The sequence below is a fragment of the Tamandua tetradactyla genome, chromosome 17 (assembly GCF_023851605.1).
Source record: "Tamandua tetradactyla isolate mTamTet1 chromosome 17, mTamTet1.pri, whole genome shotgun sequence".
In the NCBI taxonomy this organism is placed as follows: domain Eukaryota; kingdom Metazoa; phylum Chordata; class Mammalia; order Pilosa; family Myrmecophagidae; genus Tamandua; species Tamandua tetradactyla.
This window is the reverse complement of record NC_135343.1, coordinates 44,543,326-44,561,104: the sequence shown is the minus strand read 5'-3', so window position 1 is coordinate 44,561,104 and position 17,779 is coordinate 44,543,326. Positions and strand designations below refer to the sequence as shown.

General features: G+C 37.9%; 1 protein-coding gene and 1 pseudogene across 2 annotated transcripts in view; both read left to right on the top strand.

The window, feature by feature from the left end:
• The window catches only part of PAIP2B (poly(A) binding protein interacting protein 2B), a 61,069-nt gene that overhangs the window by 34,991 nt on the left and 8,299 nt on the right, over window positions 1–17,779 (top strand). The window lies entirely within an intron of this gene.
• On the top strand, window positions 6,374–9,352 carry LOC143661598 (mitochondrial intermembrane space import and assembly protein 40 pseudogene; annotated as a pseudogene).

The following is a 17,779-nucleotide window of genomic DNA, read 5'->3' as shown; positions in this document are numbered from 1 at the left end:
AGAAACGATACAGAACAGCTCCCAAAGTCACAACAGAGATAAAAAAAGACAGCGTACCCCATCCTGGAACGGCTGGCTGGCTGAGAGAAGCCTCTCTGGTGAGATCGCCGAGGGGTGCAGGCTTCACCGGGCGGGGCGGCAAGCGGCCGGAGTCACTCCCTTCCCCCTTCCCGGGCCAGCTGGGAGAATTGGACAGGCAGTCCCCTCAAACCACGGCGGCTGGCTCCCACACCACGCGCGGCCCCCCGGACCAACTGAGAGAATTGGATCGGAAATCCCCAGGCCGCGGAGAAAGGTGATGGGTTGGGGAGGCCCCTTCCAAACCCGTGACTCCCCGGGAACGTGCACTCTCCCGGGCGGGCCGCTGCCGCTGGCGCCCTCCCGCCACGCTTGTCGCCCCGGGCCAACTAGGAAATTCGGACGGGCGCTTTCCCGGGCTGCGGCGGCCAGTGACCCTCCCCGCGTTCGGACCCTGGGCCGGTTCGCACTCTTCCAAGCCGCTTCGGCTAGAGAACCTCCTGGACGGCAAGAGTTTTCCAAAGTTAAAGGTCCCACAGCACCTTTTACTGGTGGGACCCGCAGACAAACGTGTGCCACGAGCGCGACCTACTGGGCAGGATAAGAAAAACAGAACCCAGAGATTTCACAGAAAAATCTTCCAAACTTTTGGATCCAGTACCCAGGGAAATCTGTCTAAATGCGCAGACACCAACAGAAGATAATGGATCACACTCAAATAATTGAAAATATGGCCCAGTCAAAGGAACAAACCAATAGTTCAAATGAGATACAGGAGCTGAAACAACTAATGCTGAATATACGAACAGAAATGGAAAACCTCTTCAAAAACGAAATCGATAAATTGAGGGAGGACATGAAGAAGACATGGGCTGAACATAAAGAAGAAATAGAAAAACTGAAAAAACAAATCACAGAACTTATGGAAGTGAAGGACAAAGTAGAAAAGATAGAAAAAACAATGGATACCTACAATGATAGATTCAAAGAGACAGAAGATAGAATTAGTGATTTGGAGGATGGAACATCTGAATTCCAAAAACAAACAGAAACTATCGGGAAAAGAATGGAAAAATTTGAACAGGGTACCAGGGAACTCAAGGACAATATGAAGCGCACAAATATACGTGTTGTGGGTGTCCCAGAAGGAGAAGAGAAGGGAAAAGGAGGAGAAAAACTAATGGAAGAAATTTTCACTGAAAATTTCCCAACTCTTATGAAAGACCTAAAATTACAGATCCAAGAAGTGCAGCGCACCCCAAAGAGATTAGACCCAAATAGGCGTTCTCCAAGACACTTACTAGTTAAAATGTCAGAGGTCAAAGAGAAAGAGAGGATCTTGAAAGCAGCAAGAGAAAAACAATCCATCACATACAAGGGAAACCCAAAAAGACTCTGTGTAGATTTCTCAGCAGAAACCATGGAGGCTAGAAGACAATGGGATGATATATTTAAATTACTAAAAGAGAAAAACTGCCAACCAAGACTCCTATATCCAGCAAAATTGTCCTTCAAAAATGAGGGAGAAATTAAAACATTCTCAGACAAAAAGTCACTGAGAGAATTTGTGACCAAGAGACCAGCTCTGCAAGAAATACTAAAGGGAGCACTAGAGTCAGAACCGAAAAGACAGAAGAGAGAGGTATGGAGAAGAGTGTAGAAAGAAGGAAAGTCAGATATGATATATATAATACAAAAGGCAAAATGGTAGAGGAAAATATTATCCAAACAGTAATAGCACTAAATGTTAATGGACTGAATTCCCCAATCAAAAGACATAGACTGGCAGAATGGATTAAAAAACAGGATCCTTCTATATGCTGTCTACAGGAAACACATCTTAGACCCAAAGATAAACATAGGTTGAAAGTGAAAGGTTGGGAAAAGATATTTCATGCAAATAACAACCAGAAAAGAGCAGGAGTGGCTATACTAATATCCAACAAATTAGACTTCAAATGTAAAACAGTTAAGAGAGACAAAGAAGGACACTATCTACTAATAAAAGGAACAATTAAACAAGAAGACATAACAATCATAAATATTTACGCACCGAACCAGAATGTCCCAAAATACGTGAGGAATATACTGCAAACACTGAAAAGGGAAATAGACACAAATACCATAATAGTTGGAGACTTCAATTCCCCACTCTCATCAAGGGACAGAACATCTAGACAGAGGATCAATAAAGAAATAGAGAATCTGAATATTACTATAAAGGAGCTAGACTTAACAGACATTTATAGGACATTAAATCCCACAACAGCAGGATACACCTTTTTCTCAAGTGCTCATGGATCATTCTCAAAGATAGACCATATGCTGGGTCACAAAGCAAGTCTTAACAAATTTAAAAAGATTGAAATCATACACAACACTTTCTCGGATCATAAAGGAATGAAGTTGGAAATCAATAATAGGCGGAATGCCAGAAAATTCACAAATACCTGGAGGCTCAACAACACACTCTTAAACAACGAGTGGGTCAAAGAAGAAATTGCAAGAGAAATTAGTAAATACCTCGAGGCGAATGAAAATGAAAACACAACATATCAAAACTTATGGGATGCAGCAAAGGCAGTGCTAAGAGGGAAATTTATTGCCCTAAATGCCTATATCAGAAAAGAAGAAAAGGCAAAAATGCAGGAATTAACTGCTCACTTGGAAGAACTGGAGAAAGAACAGCAAACTAATCCCAAAGCAAGCAAAAGGAAAGAAATAACAAAGATCAGAGCAGAAATAAATGAAATGGAAAACATGAAAACAATAGAGAAAATCAATAAGACCAGAAGTTGGTTCTATGAGAAAATCAATAAGATTGATGGGCCCTTATCAAGATTGACAAAAATAAGAAGAGAGAGGATGCAAATAAATAAGATCAGAAATGGAAGAGGAGACATAACTACTGATCTCACAGAAATAAAGGAGGTAATAACAGGATACTATGAACAACTTTACGCTAATAAATACAACAATTTAGAAGAAATGGACGGGTTCCTGGAAAGACATGAACAACCAACTTTGACTCAAGAAGACATAGATGACCTCAACAAACCAATCACAAGTAAAGAAATTGAATTAGTCATTCAAAATCTTCCTAAAAAGAAAAGTCCAGGACCAGATGGCTTCACATGTGAATTCTACCAAACGTTCCAGAAAGAATTAGTACCAATTCTCCTCAAAGTCTTCAAAAAAATCGAAGTGGAGGGAAAACTACCTAATTCATTCTATGAAGCCAACATCACCCTCATACCAAAACCAGGCAAAGATATTACAAAAAAAGAAAACTACAGACCAATCTCTCTAATGAATATAGATGCAAAAATCCTCAATAAAATTCTAGCAAATCGTATCCAACAACACATTAAAAGAATTATACATCATGACCAAGTAGGATTCATCCCAGGTATGCAAGGATGGTTCAACATAAGAAAATCAATTAATGTAATACACCATATCAACAAATCAAAGCAGAAAAATCACATGATCATCTCAATTGATGCAGAGAAGGCATTTGACAAGATTCAACATCCTTTCCTGTTGAAAACACTTCAAAAGATAGGAATACAAGGGAACTTCCTTAAAATGATAGAGGGAATATATGAAAAACCCACAGCTAATATCATCCTCAATGGGGAAAAATTGAAAACTTTCCCCCTAAGATCAGGAACAAGACAAGGATGTCCACTATCACCACTATTATTCAACATTGTGTTGGAGGTTCTAGCCAGAGCAATTAGACAAGAAAAAGAAATACAAGGCATCAAAATTGGAAAGGAAGAAGTAAAACTATCACTGTTTGCAGACAATATGATACTATACGTCGAAAACCCGGAAAAATCCACAACAAAACTACTAGAGCTAATAAATGAGTACAGCAGAGTAGCAGGTTACAAGATCAACATTCAAAAATCTGTAGCATTTCTATACACTAGTAATGAACAAGCTGAGGGGGAAATCAAGAAACGAATCCCATTTACAATTGCAACTAAAAGAATAAAATACCTAGGAATAAATTTAACTAAAGAGACAAAAAACCTATATAAAGAAAACTACAAAAAACTGTTAAAAGAAATCACAGAAGACCTAAGTAGATGGAAGGGCATGCCGTGTTCATGGATTGGAAGACTAAATATAGTTAAGATGTCAATCCTACCTAAACTGATTTACAGATTCAATGCAGTACCAATCAAAATCCCAACAACTTATTTTTCAGAAATAGAAAAACCAATAAGCAAATTTATCTGGAAGGGCAGGATGCCCCGAATTGCTAAAAACATCTTGAGGAAAAAAAATGAAGCTGGAGGTCTTGTGCTGCCTGACTTTAAGGCATATTATGAAGCCACAGTGGTCAAAACAGCATGGTATTGGCATAAAGATAGATATATCGACCAATGGAATTGAATAGAGTGCTCCGATATAGACCCTCTCATCTATGGACATTTGATCTTTGACAAGGCAGTCAAGCCAACTCACCTGGGACAGAGCAGTCTCTTCAATAAATGGTGCCTAGAGAACTGGATATCCATATGCAAAAGAATGAAAGAAGACCCATCTCTCACACCCTATACAAAAGTTAACTCAAAATGGATCAAAGATCTAAACATTAGGTCTAAGACCATAAAACAGTTAGAGGAAAATGTAGGGAGATATCTTATGGATCTTACAACTGGAGGGGGTTTTATGGACCTTAAACCTAAAGCAAGAACACTGAAGAAGGAAATAAATAAATGGGAGCTCCTCAAAATTAAACACTTTTGTGCATCAAAGAACTTCATCAAGAAAGTAGAAAGACAGCCTACACAATGGGAGACAATATTTGGAAATGATATATCAGATAAAGGTCTAGTATCCAGAATTTATAAAGAGATTGTTCATCTCAACAACAAAAAGACAGCCAACCCAATTACAAAATGGGAAAAAGACTTGAACAGACACCTATCAGAAGAGGAAATACAAATGGCCAAAAGGCACATGAAGAGATGCTCAATGTCCCTGGCCATTAGAGAAATGCAAATCAAAACCACAATGAGATCTCATCTCACACCCACCAGAATGGCCATTATCAACAAAACAGAAAATGACAAGTGCTGGAGAGGATGCGGAGAAAGAGGCACACTTATCCACTGTTGGTGGGAATGTCAAATGGTGCAACCACTGTGGAAGGCAGTTTGGCGGTTCCTCAAAAAGCTGAATATAGAATTGCCATACGACCCAGCAGTACCATTGCTGGGAATCTACTCAAAGGACTTAAGGGCAAAGACACAAACAGACATTTGCACACCAATGTTTATAGCAGCATTATTTACAATTGCAAAGAGATGGAAACAGCTGAAATCTCCATCAACAGAAGAGTGGCTAAACAAACTGTGGTATATACATACGATGGAATACTGTGCAGCTTTAAGACAGGATAAACTTATGGAGCATGTAATAACATGGATGGACCTAGAGAACATTATGCTGAGTGAGTCTAGCCAAAAACTAAAGGACAAATACTGTATGGTCCCACTTATGTGAACAGACATTCGAGAATAAATTTGGAATATGTCATTGGTAACAGAGTCCAGCAGGAGGTAGAAACAGGGTAAGATAATGGCCAATTGGAGTTGAAGGGATACAGACGGTGTAACAGGACTAGATACAAAAACTCAAAAATGGACAGCACAATAATACCTAATTGTAAAGTAATCATTTTAAAACACTGAATGAAGCTGCATCTGAGCTATAGGTTTTTGTTGTGTTGTGTTTTGTTTTGTTTTGATTTTACTATTATTACTTTTATTTTTTTCTCTATATTAACGTTCTATATCTTTTTCGATTATGTTGCTAGTTCTTCTAAACCGATGCAAATGTACTAAGAAATGATGATCATGCATCTATGTGATGATGTTAAGAATTACTGATTGCATATGTAGAATGGTATGATTTCTAAATGTTGGGTTAATTTCTTTTTTTCCGTTAATTAAAAAAAAAAAAAAGAGAAGGGGTAATTGGAGCTGAAGGGATACAGACTGTACAACGGGACTGGATATAAAAACTCAGAAATGGACAGCACAATACTACCTAATTGTAATGCAATTATGTTAAAACACTGAATGAAGCTGCATGTGAGGTATAGGTTTTTTTTTTTTCTTTCTATTATTGTTTTAATTCTTATTCTGTTGTCTTTTTCTTTTTCTAAATCGATGCAAATGTACTAAGAAATGATGAATATGCAACTATGTGATGATATTAAGAATTACTGATTGTACATATAGAATGGAATGATTTCTAATTGTTTTGTTAATTCTTTTTTTAATTAATAAAAAAAAAAGACTACAGTGGTCAAAACACTGTATGGTACTGGCATAGAGATAGACATACTGACTAATGGAATTTAATTGAGATTTCAGAAATTGAACCTCAGGTTTGTGGTCGGCTGATTTTTGACAAGGCTTCCAAGTCCACTCAAATGGGACAGAACAGTCTCTTCAATAAATGGAGCTGGGAGAACTACACCCTGTATCTCACACCCTATACAAATATTAACTCAACATAGATCAAAGATCTAAATATAAGAACCGGTACTATAAAAATCATAGAAGAGAATGTAGGGAAGCATCTTCAAGATCTAGTGATAGGCGGTGGTTTCTTAAACCTCATACCCAAAGTACAAGCAACAAAAGATAAAAGTAGATAAAAGGGACCTCCTCAAAATCAAATGCTTCTATGCTTTCAAAGGACTCTGTCAAAATGCAGCCGGCTCACTGAGAGAAAATATTTGGAAACCAGATACCTGATAAAGGTTTGATATCTAAAATATATAAAGAAAGCCTACAACTCAACAATAAAAAGACAATCCAATTAACAAATGGGCAAGAGGTATGAACAAGCATTTTTACAAAGAGGAGCTACAAATGGCTAAAAAGTACATGAAAACATGCCATCTTCACTAGCTACTAGAGAAATGCAAATCAAAACTACAATAAGGTACCGTTTCACACTTATCAGAATGGCCACTATTAAACAAACAGGGCAACTACCCTTATTGGAGAGGATGTGGAGAAATAAGAACACTTACTCAGGGGCTTCAGATCCATATGCTCAGCTTGAGGCAGCCACCACCATCGCTGTTGCTGCAGGGTCTGAGTGCTGGACTGCAATGATGGCCTACTCCCAGCAAGAAGGAAAGGATCGAATCATATTTGTGACCAAAGAAGACCTTGAAACTTCAAGCAGCGCAGAGCTGATGGCTGGTGACCCCAGTGATCCACGCGGATTGATACGTTAACTGGAAGTGCCTGTGCCTTGGAGGCGTGGCCAGTGGTCCCTGGCCCGTGTGGGGAACAGTTGAAGTCAGCCTTTCCCTGCTTCCACTACAGCACGAAGGATATCAAGGAGTCAGATTGTGTAGACCAGTTCCAGACCATGCAGGAATGCATGCAGCAATACCTGGACCTCTATCTCCAGAAGGAGGAAGAGGAGGAGAAGGAAGAGAAGAAGCCAGTGGGTGTAGAGGAACCAGCTCCCACTGGGGTCACCACAACCAAAGAAGAGGAGGGGTCAAGTTAATGAAGGCATGAGGCCCTGGGCTCCTGTCCTTCTGTTTAAGTTTGAGATGGACCTTTTGCAAATAGGTGAGAATGAAAAACTTTCTTTCTCAGTTGCTCACCAAGAAAATGTCTTTCCTTCTGTTGTTCCATGCACTGTGATATAGAAAGTAACTTATTTTGATGATCAAGGTTTTATGCATGTTTGTCCCATGTAAACCTATTAGCAAATGTAGGTGCCACTTTTGAATTCTCTTTTCTCAGATTATCCTGAAATTTGCAACTTTGAAATAATGTGCTAAATATCATCAGCAACTAAAAATCATTACACAGGAGTGTTACTTGTGCATGAGTTGATTTATTCTGACCAATTATATCCCTTTTAGTACATTTTTTCAGGAAACAATAACATCTTCCTTTAAAAGTTCTGGAGTGGCAGCCAACACAACAAGCAAACTCACTGCCCTCCCCCTCTATGTGGGACATGACTCCTAGGGGTGTGGACCTTCCTGGCAACGTGGGACAGAAATCCTAGAATGAGTTGGGGCTCAGCATCAAGGGATTGAGAAAACCTTCCTGACCAAAAGGGGGAAGAGAGAAATGAGACAAAATAAAGTGTCAGTGGCTGAGAGATTTCAAACAGAGTCAGAGGTTATCCTGAAGGTTATTCTTATGCATCATATAGAGATCACCTTTTTAGTTAAGGTGTATTGGAGAGGCTGGAGGGAACTGCCTGAAAATGTAGAGCTGTGTTCCAGTAGCCATGTTTCTTAAAGATGATTGTATAATGGTATAGCTTTCTCAGTGTGACTGTGTGATTGTGAAAACCTTGTGTCTGATGCTCCTTTTGTCTGCAGTATGGGCAGATGAGTAAAACATATGGATTAAAAATAAATTATAGGGGGAATAAATGTTAAAATAAATTTAGTAGATTGAAATGCTAGTGATCAATGAAAGGGAGTGGTAAGGGGTATAGGAAAAAAATGGGGGAAACAAAGGCTAAAATATATTGGGTAGATGGAAATACTAGTAGACAATGAGAGGGAGGGGTAAGAGGTATGGTATGTGAGTTTTTTTCCTTTTCTGAACTGATGCAAATGTTCTAAGAAATGATTGTGGTGATGAATATACAACTATGTGATGAGGTTGTGGGTTATTGATTATATATCAAGAATGAAATGGTCATATGGTAAGAATGCTCATGTTTGTATGTTGTTATGTTTTAAAAAAAATTTTTTTAATTAAAAAAATTAGTGCCTGAGTGGGGTCATTCCTAATAGAAAAGTCCAGCTTGTCAGATTTATTTCTCAAAAGCCATTTTGATTCCCAGTCTATGATGCACTTCCCAAAAAACAAGCAGAAACAAATAAGCAAAACAAACAAAAAACAAAAATGCAACAAATGGTTGCATAACAGGATACTCACATGGAAAAATAATGAAATATGACCCTTCCATACAGCATACAAAAAAAAAGAAAAGCTGTTTGACCTTTTGTATATAAGGAGGTACTATGAAGTTATTAAATACTTCATTCCTGATTATTTTGGTTTCCATTTTTGCATTGAACTCCAGGTTTTCTACATTTGGAAGTAGAGATTTCAACCCTCTGATTCACAGTCTAAGTGAAAGGAAAGGCTAGTTATCACTGTTCTTTGTAATTCTGAAACCCGTGATTGGGGACCTGGGTTGACACTGGTTCTGTCTTGGCTCGAACAGATGCAACATTCTTGAGAGGTGGGGACTTACTATTAACCAGAGTAACAGCCTAGAGAGAAAATGGTATGAATTGAGTACTCGATTAAAAGGAAAAAAAGATTTCTGATTAAAAAAAAAAAAAAAAAGTACACTTATTTACTGCTGGTGATTCCAGATACTTTTTAACCAACTTTTATGAGGTACTGTTCAAAAATCCATTGTTAAATATTTAATTAAGTGACAAAACATTGTATTTGTTTAACAGAACAGGAAATGTTGAGGGCTGTTTTTTATTTCTCATAATTATATAGTCAGTTTTAGCAGTGCTAAAGTGACTGTATCAAGCACAGTATCACTTTCTTGCTTTGGAAAACTGCTGAAAACCAAAATAATTGAGAAAAATTGCTTGATTATGAATGTTAACAAAACATTGACTTGTATTTTATTATAATGTTGCAGAAGAAAGTAGCAACATGAAATCAGACAGATATTAGTATATATTTGATGGTTTGTTAAAATTTAAAGGAATATAGAAACATTAAAAAATAAATATACAGGGTTGCTGTGGGAAGATGGAAACGTTTTGGTGATGTATGGTGGTGATAGTAGCACAACATTGTGAGTGCAGTTAACAGCAGTGAAATATTTATCTGAATATAACTTAAAAGGGGAAATATTAGATTATATATGTGTAACAGAATAAAAAATTTAAATAAAATCCATGGAACTACACTACACAATGAACTCTAAGTTGAACCATGTACCTTTAATAATGCAATTATAAAAATGCACTATCATAAATTCTCACAAGCGTTCTATACTAATGTAACGTATTGGTAGTGGAGTGGTATATGGGAATCCTGTATTTTATTCATGATTGTTCTATACACCCACAACTTCTCTTATAATAAAAGGAGAAAAAAAAGGAAGAAGAAAATGGAGTGAGTTGATTGCCTATAGAATGACAAAAATACACGGAGGCTCCCAGGCCCACACGTGCTCACGGGCCCCCAATCATGTCATCCAGCTCTGGGAACTGCACATTATAGCAGTCCTAGAACCATGCATGTGCACAGCCCTCAGCCTCACTTCCCAGCTCTGAGAAAGTGCCAACCTGCACAGCCAGGTCACGTCTTCCCCCAATCCACAAAGGCATAAACTCTGTCCTGCTGCCACAGTTCTACACGTGCGCACAAAGGGCCCTGTGCCTTAGGCCAGTGCACACCAGGGTTACGTGCCCCAAATCGGTGTACCTGCACAGTTACGTCCTCCCTGGCCACTGGGCACCCATGTTCACAAGCATCAACGTAATATCCCCAACCTGTGCCTACACCTGCCCTGAAACAATCACCGCACTGAGTGCCCCACCTTGTATCCTTCCGCCTGCTATACAACCATCCCACAGACACAAGGCCTTAGACTACCGAAAGAAACCAACTCCCAAAGTAAATCAATCAAGATACCTACATGCAATGAAGACAGCAGAAGATCACTAAGCATATCACAATGCAGACAGATATAGCCCTGCCTAATGACCAAATTAAAACAACTGAGGAGACACAGATGTTGGAACAATTAATCAAAGATGTTCATACAACTCTACTTAATAAAATAAGTGGGATAGCAAATGACATAAAGGAGATCAAGAAGACAGTAGAAGAGTACAAAGAGGAATTTGAAAGAATAAATAGCAAAATAGCAGAAATCACAGAGATTAAAGACTCTGTTGACCAAATAAAAAACATGCCAGAGGCACACAACACCAGATTAGAAGAGACAGAAGAAAGAATAAGTGATGTAGAGGACAGAATAGTTGACTTTGAAGACTCAAAACAGCAAATGGCAAAAAAGATGGAAAAAACTGAATGGGAACTCAGGGAAATGATAGACAAAACAAAGCACACAAATATAAGAATCAATGATGTCCCAGAAGGAGAAGAGAGAAGTAAAAGGCTAAGAAGAGTAGTTGAGGAGATAAGGGGGGGGGGATGGGGACTTCCCAACCCTCATAAAGGACATAAATATGTCCTGAAGAACAAATCCGAATAGGCCTTCCCCAAGGCACATACTAATAATCAGTCTGTCAAATGTTGAAGAGAAGCAGAAAATCGTGAAAGTGGCAAGAGAAAAACAATCTACCACATACAAGGGAAATCAGATAAGACTGAATTTAGGCTACTCAACTAGCACCCTGGAGGCGAGAAGGCAGTGATATGATATATTCAAGATCCTGAAAGAGAAAGACTTCCAGCTAAGAATTCTGTACCCAGCCAAATTGTCCTTTAAAACTGAGGTAGAGATGAAAGCTTTCACAGACAAAGAAGTCCTGAAAGAATTTGTCAACAAGAGACCGGTCCTATAAGAAATACTAAAAGAAGTTCTGCCAGCTGAAAAAAAAAGACAGAAGAGCTAGGTCTGGAAGAGGAAACAGAATTGAAGAGTACCACTAAGGATAATTTAAAGAACCAAAAGAGAAAGAGGGAAAAGAATATATAGATCTACAAATAAAATAAAAAAGATAAGATGGTGGAATCAAGAAATGCCTCTTCAGTAATAACTTTGAATGTTAATGGACTAAATTTACCAATTAAAATATGCAGATTGGATTAAGAAACATAATCCAGCTATATGCTGCTTACAAGAGACTCGTTTTAGACACAAGGATACAAATAGATTGAAAGTGAAAGGATGGAAAAAGATCTTCCATGCAAGTTGTAATCAAAAGAAAGCCGAAGTATAGAATGAGCTGAGACCCAGCATCAAGAAATTGAGAAAACCTTCTCCACCAAAAGGGGGAAGAGTGAAATGAGACAAAGTGTCAATGGCTGAGACATTCCAGAGTCAAGAGGTTATCCTGGAGGTTATTCTTACGAGTTAAGTAGATATCACCTTGTTATTCAAGATGTAATGGAGAGGCTGGAGGGAACTGCCTGAAAATGTAGAGCTGTGTTCCAGTAGCCATGTTTCTTGATGATGATTGAATAATGATACAGCATTCACAATGTGACTGTGTGATTGTGAAAACCTTTTGTCTGATGCTCCTTTTATCTACCTTGTTAACAGATGAGTAGAACATACGGAATAAAAATAAATAATAGGGGAACAAAAGTTAAAATAAATTTGGTTTGAAATGCTAGTGATCAATGAAAGTGAGGGGTAAGGAGTATGATATGCATCATCTTTTTTTTCCTGTTTTCGTTTTATTTTTTTTCTATTGTCTTTTTATTTCTTTTTCTGAATTGATGCAAATGTTCTAAGAAATGATGAATATGCAACTATGTGATAATGTGAATTATTGATTATATAGGTAGAACGGAATGATCATATGTTAATGTTTTGTTCATTTATTATTAAACTTTTTTTAATAAATAAATTAATTCATTAAAAAAAAGAAAGCAGGAGTAGCTATACTAGTATCGGACAAAATAGATTTTAAATGTAAAGACATCGTAAGAGACAAAGAAGGACACTATATACTAGTTTAAAGGATCAATTCACCAAGAAGATATAACATTCATAAATGTTTATGTTCCCAATCAAGGAGCTCCCAAGTACATGAGACAGACATTGGCAAAACTGAAGGGAGTGATAGATGTGTCAACAGTAATAGTAGGAATCTTTCCATTCTACATATACAATCAATAATTCTTAATATTATCACATAGATGCATATTCATCATTTCTTAGTACATTTGCATCGATTTAGAAAAAGAAATAGAAAGACAACAGAAAAAGAAATAAAACGATAATAGAGAGAAGAAATTAAAAAAAAATAAATAAAATAATAATAATAAAAAACAATAATAGTAGGACGCTTCAATGTACCATTCTCCTTGATAGATAGAACAACCAGAGAAAAGATCAACAAGGAAATAGAGAAGTTAAATAACCTGATAAATGAATTAGACCTAATAGACATATATGGGTCATTGCACCCCAAAGCACAAGGATATATGTTCTTCTCTACTGCTCATGGAACATTCTCCAGGATAGATCATATGCTGGGGCACAAACAGGTCTTTATAAATTTAAAAATAATGAAATTATTCAAAGTATTTTCTCTGATTGCAGTGGGATGAAGCTGGAGCTCAGTAACCACCAAAGAATGAGAACATTCACAAATATATGGAGATTAAATAACACACCCTTAAACAACCAGTGGGTCAAAGAAGAAATTGCTTTAGAAATCAGCAGCTATCTGGAGATGAATGAAAATGAGAATACAACTTATTAGAACTTACGGGATGCAGCAAGGCTGTGCTGAGAGAGAAACTTATTGGCTTAAATGCCTATATTAAAAAACAAGAAAGAGCAAAAGTCAAGTACTTAGCATACCTGGAGGAACATGAGAAAGAACAGCAAACTAACCCCCCAAAATAAGATGAACAAGATCGAAAGGGGTTGGTATAGACCTACCTGTCCCATTGACTCACACTAGAAATATGAATGAATTCTTATAAGAATTCCTTCAAAGATATTATTCTTGTATAAAGAGTGTTCAAGTCCAGGGTACAGGGGGAAAACTGCTATTGCATGCTATAAGCTATGTTCAAAAGGAAACCATCAGCACTACCACAGTAACAGCGGAGATAAATAATGGGGTGAGGGACAAGAGTTAAGAGGTTTAGATTTCCTGTTTGGTGAGGGTGTGTTTATTGGTTTTCTGTCTCTTGGGAACAATGAAATTATCTAAAATTGAGAATGTTGATGGACTGTGGACTTTGGGCCCTCTGCACGATGCCTGATGAAAGCAGGTGGCTGAAGGCAACAATGGTATGGTCACCTTTAGAAAATGCTTATAAGAAAACAGGGGCCTAGATTGTAAGCTTTTAGAACAGACACATTAAGTCCGGAGTGGTGATTATTATTTTTGGATTTTGAAAGGCTGTTTTATATAAATAATCTGATATTTAGAGATAAGAATGAACCCGAACAGGTTGGGGTTAAAGTAATTCAGAACATAAGGATAAGGAAGACAGTGTCTTTATTTTAGAACCACACATACTCTTTGAGGCCATTGGAAGAAAGGTTAATTTGTGCTGGAACTGAAATTTTCTGTAGTGCATAATCTAATTCAACCTATCTATATAGCTCATTTGAACAATTGAAACACAGGGAGCACAGAATAAGAAAGAGGTCCTTTAATCCTGTATAGATTATTGTAATGCCTGGATACCTCCAAGAGTATATTAAGAAGATAATCAAAAAGTATTGGCAAAATCCCCTGATGGATGGGAGAAAGAATATGAAACTATTAAACCTTACTATCAGGGAATCCCCTGATACTGTGTCAAACTTTAGGGACACCCAAATCAATAGACCATGCCCTCAATCCTAAACCTTACTCTTGTAAGCCTTACTCTTCCAGGCACTAGAGTAACTTTCCAGAAACCTACAACCTCCAGATGGGTCCCTGGTCCAGATTAGTCCTGAAACCTAGCCCAGCCTCTCCAGAACATCAGATAGCTCCATCTCCGTACCCCACATTGTGGCATACCCTTTCAATATCAAAAGTTTAGAATTGCCATAGCCCAAACAACCCCAGTGAGAGGTATGGAAAGATCAAAGATGATGGTGGAATTATACATAGAAGATAGGACTTAACAAATGAGTATGGATGCTGAATCATTAAATTGATAATCTCTTTTAGTCTCTAGGATTTTAGAGCAGCTAGAAGTAAAAACCTAAAATTGTGAGACTGTAACCCCTGTCATAGTCTGAAATATGTTCTATAACTAATTGTGGTACTGTGCTTGGAATTTATAGCTTTTTTGTATATAGGTTATTTTTCACAAAAAAAGGAAAAAAGTTATCGATGGTGATGATAAAAACGTATTTAAGTCCTCTACCTCCTATATTTTGAAACAGCTAGAGGGAGAAATCTGAGAGGATCATATGACAAACTCTGGAATCTGTCCTGTAACCACTTTTTGAAGAGTGTTTTGAAAACTATTGCTTTTTTATTTCTTTGCTTTGTATATATGTTATACTGTACAGTTTTAAAAAATCTTTGAAAAATAGATAAAGATAACCATAAAAAAACAAGCATAAGTGTGAATCTATCTCAATAAAACTGCTTAAAAAATTTCTCTGTGTGTGTAAGTATGGGGGGGTATAAACCATTCTCATTTATACCTAGCATGTTAAGCCTTACTTCCCTTCTTTCCTGTGTTATATGTTCTGAGATTTTGAACAGCTCGAACTGTCTTACTTGGAACTTAATCTTTCCCCCCTCAAAACTACATTTCAATCCAGTCCTGTAAGTCTTACAGTCAGTGAAAAGCCTTACAACAGACCAGTGAATGTCACTCCTAGTTTTTGTTGTTGTAAATTGTTTTCCTCTCGTTCTGTGTTGTTTTAATTTATTGGCAAGTCAGAAAATATTTCATCAGAGTTGTTAACTAGAATCCAATTTCTTCCTCCTTAAAATTCAACTCAGGGAGGGTGCGAGGGTGGCTCAAGTGGTAGAATTCTCACCTGCCATGGGGAAGACCCTGGTTTGATTCCCAGCATGCACTTTCCCAAAAAACAAAGAAACAAAAAACCCTGCCCCTTTGTAGCTGGGCAGTAATTAATATACTGACCATACTCTCTCCAGAGCTGAGAAAAAAGGAAGGAGAGATGCTGGCAGAATTTGATGTTCTGATTTTATTGTATTTTTTCTTTGTTTACTATATTTTTTAGATTCTCTAAACCAGCATATATTATAATAAAGGTTTTTTTTAGTCTGCAGTATAACTTTCTCTATACAGATGTCTGCAATTATGTGAATCAAAGTATGCCCCCAAGAAATGATGGAAAGAAATGTACTAGACGGTACAGCGCTTATCTCTGAGTGGCAAAATTGTATATGAAGGCTTTTCTCTCTCTTTCCAAACTTTTATTTTTTTTTTTTTAAAGGAAAGACAGAGAGAAGGAAGGAAGGATAGAAGGAAGGAAGGGAGGAAGAAAGGGAAACATCTTTTAAACATTTTCTTGTTTTATTGTATTTTGTTTCTCCGTTTTTGTTACATGGGCTGGGGCCGGGAATCGAACCGAGGTCCTCCGGCATAGCAGGCAAGCACTTTGCCCGCTGAGCCACCGCGGCCCGCCCCAAACTTTTATTTTTGGGGAGGGTGCATGATCTGAGAATCAAACCTGGGTCTCTGGCATGAAAGGCAAGCATTCTAACCACTGAACTACCCGTGCACCCCTTCTTTCCAAACTTTTATAATAGCAAAAATGTAAATTTAAAAACTCTTTAGAAAGGCAGTTTGACGTTTTTCATCTGAACTCTAAGTTTTCTTTATTCTTTTACTGTTTGATATGTACATTGGTAAAGTGAGAATTCATAGAAACAAACTAGGTTTTAGTCTAGTTCCTAAACATACCTAGTTTCTGCTTTCTTTTTGAAATGTTTTCATGGGAATTTGTGTTAAAGAGTAAGGTGGAGAATTTCAAAGCTGCTTTAATCTAATGCCTTAAGGACGTGGAGTTGGGGGAAACAGCAGCTCTGTGCTGAGAGAAGATGTTGGCTGGGGTAAGGCTAGACTGCTTCAACGAAGATTTAGCAATAATTCATTGTTTCATATTTCTCATGTTAACGGCCCAAGGTAAGCATTTCAATCACAGATGAATCTGCCACCATGTGGCTGCTCTGCCACCTGTACAACATCTATTAACTGAGTAGCTGAGGGATAACTGGGAAGCTCAGAAAGGGGGAGAGCCGAAGGCTAGGGCTTAAAAGGGATATCCTTTTAACTGATGCCATAGTGCCCATATCCCTTTTGGTGGCATTCCATTGATGAACAGGCGCATGGCCATGTCAGCTTGGAAGGCATGACATATAGTTTTAATTGAACAGCCTAGTAGTGCTCTGGAAAAAAGAGAGAAATAGATTGGTTTCTACCCCCAAGCAACTTACTGTGTTGGGTTCTGCGTGAATAGCACATGTGCCCCTTGTGCCCAGGTAATCATCTCCATTAGTTGTGCCCATGAACAAGGAGAGATTTGGTGAGGGGGAGTAGGCTGTTAGGCTCTTGGAGAGTCAGGGCAGATCACGAGCATTCCTGTTAAATCTTGTAGCTTGGAAATATTTTTTGTTGATATTAAGTATTCCATGATTGTGTAGTTTACTTGAGATTAAAGAAAGTGTGCTGATTGTAATGCTGGTGTACTATTCTTAAGTCTTGCTACCAGTGACTTTTCCTTTGAATTTTTTTTTCCCTTTGAATTTATGAGGTAACTGTGAGGACTAGTTTAGGTAATTACTGTTTGCTTGACCTCTGGTCTGGTGGTGGCGATAGCGAGCCGTGAATCGGTCACAGCCAGGCTGCAGGAGAGGGCGGGGTGGCAGGACAGGACGCAGGAGGCCAGCCCGTTGAAATCACACATCTGCAGAGTGAACCGTATTGAGAGTTAACAGTGTCTGCACAAGGCGGTGACCATCCCAGGTATAGATTGTTTTAATTTAGGGTAATATTTAAGAAATATGGAGATGTTTAAATATTCATATATTTCTTGGTTTGAAAGAATACAGCATTGATGATAT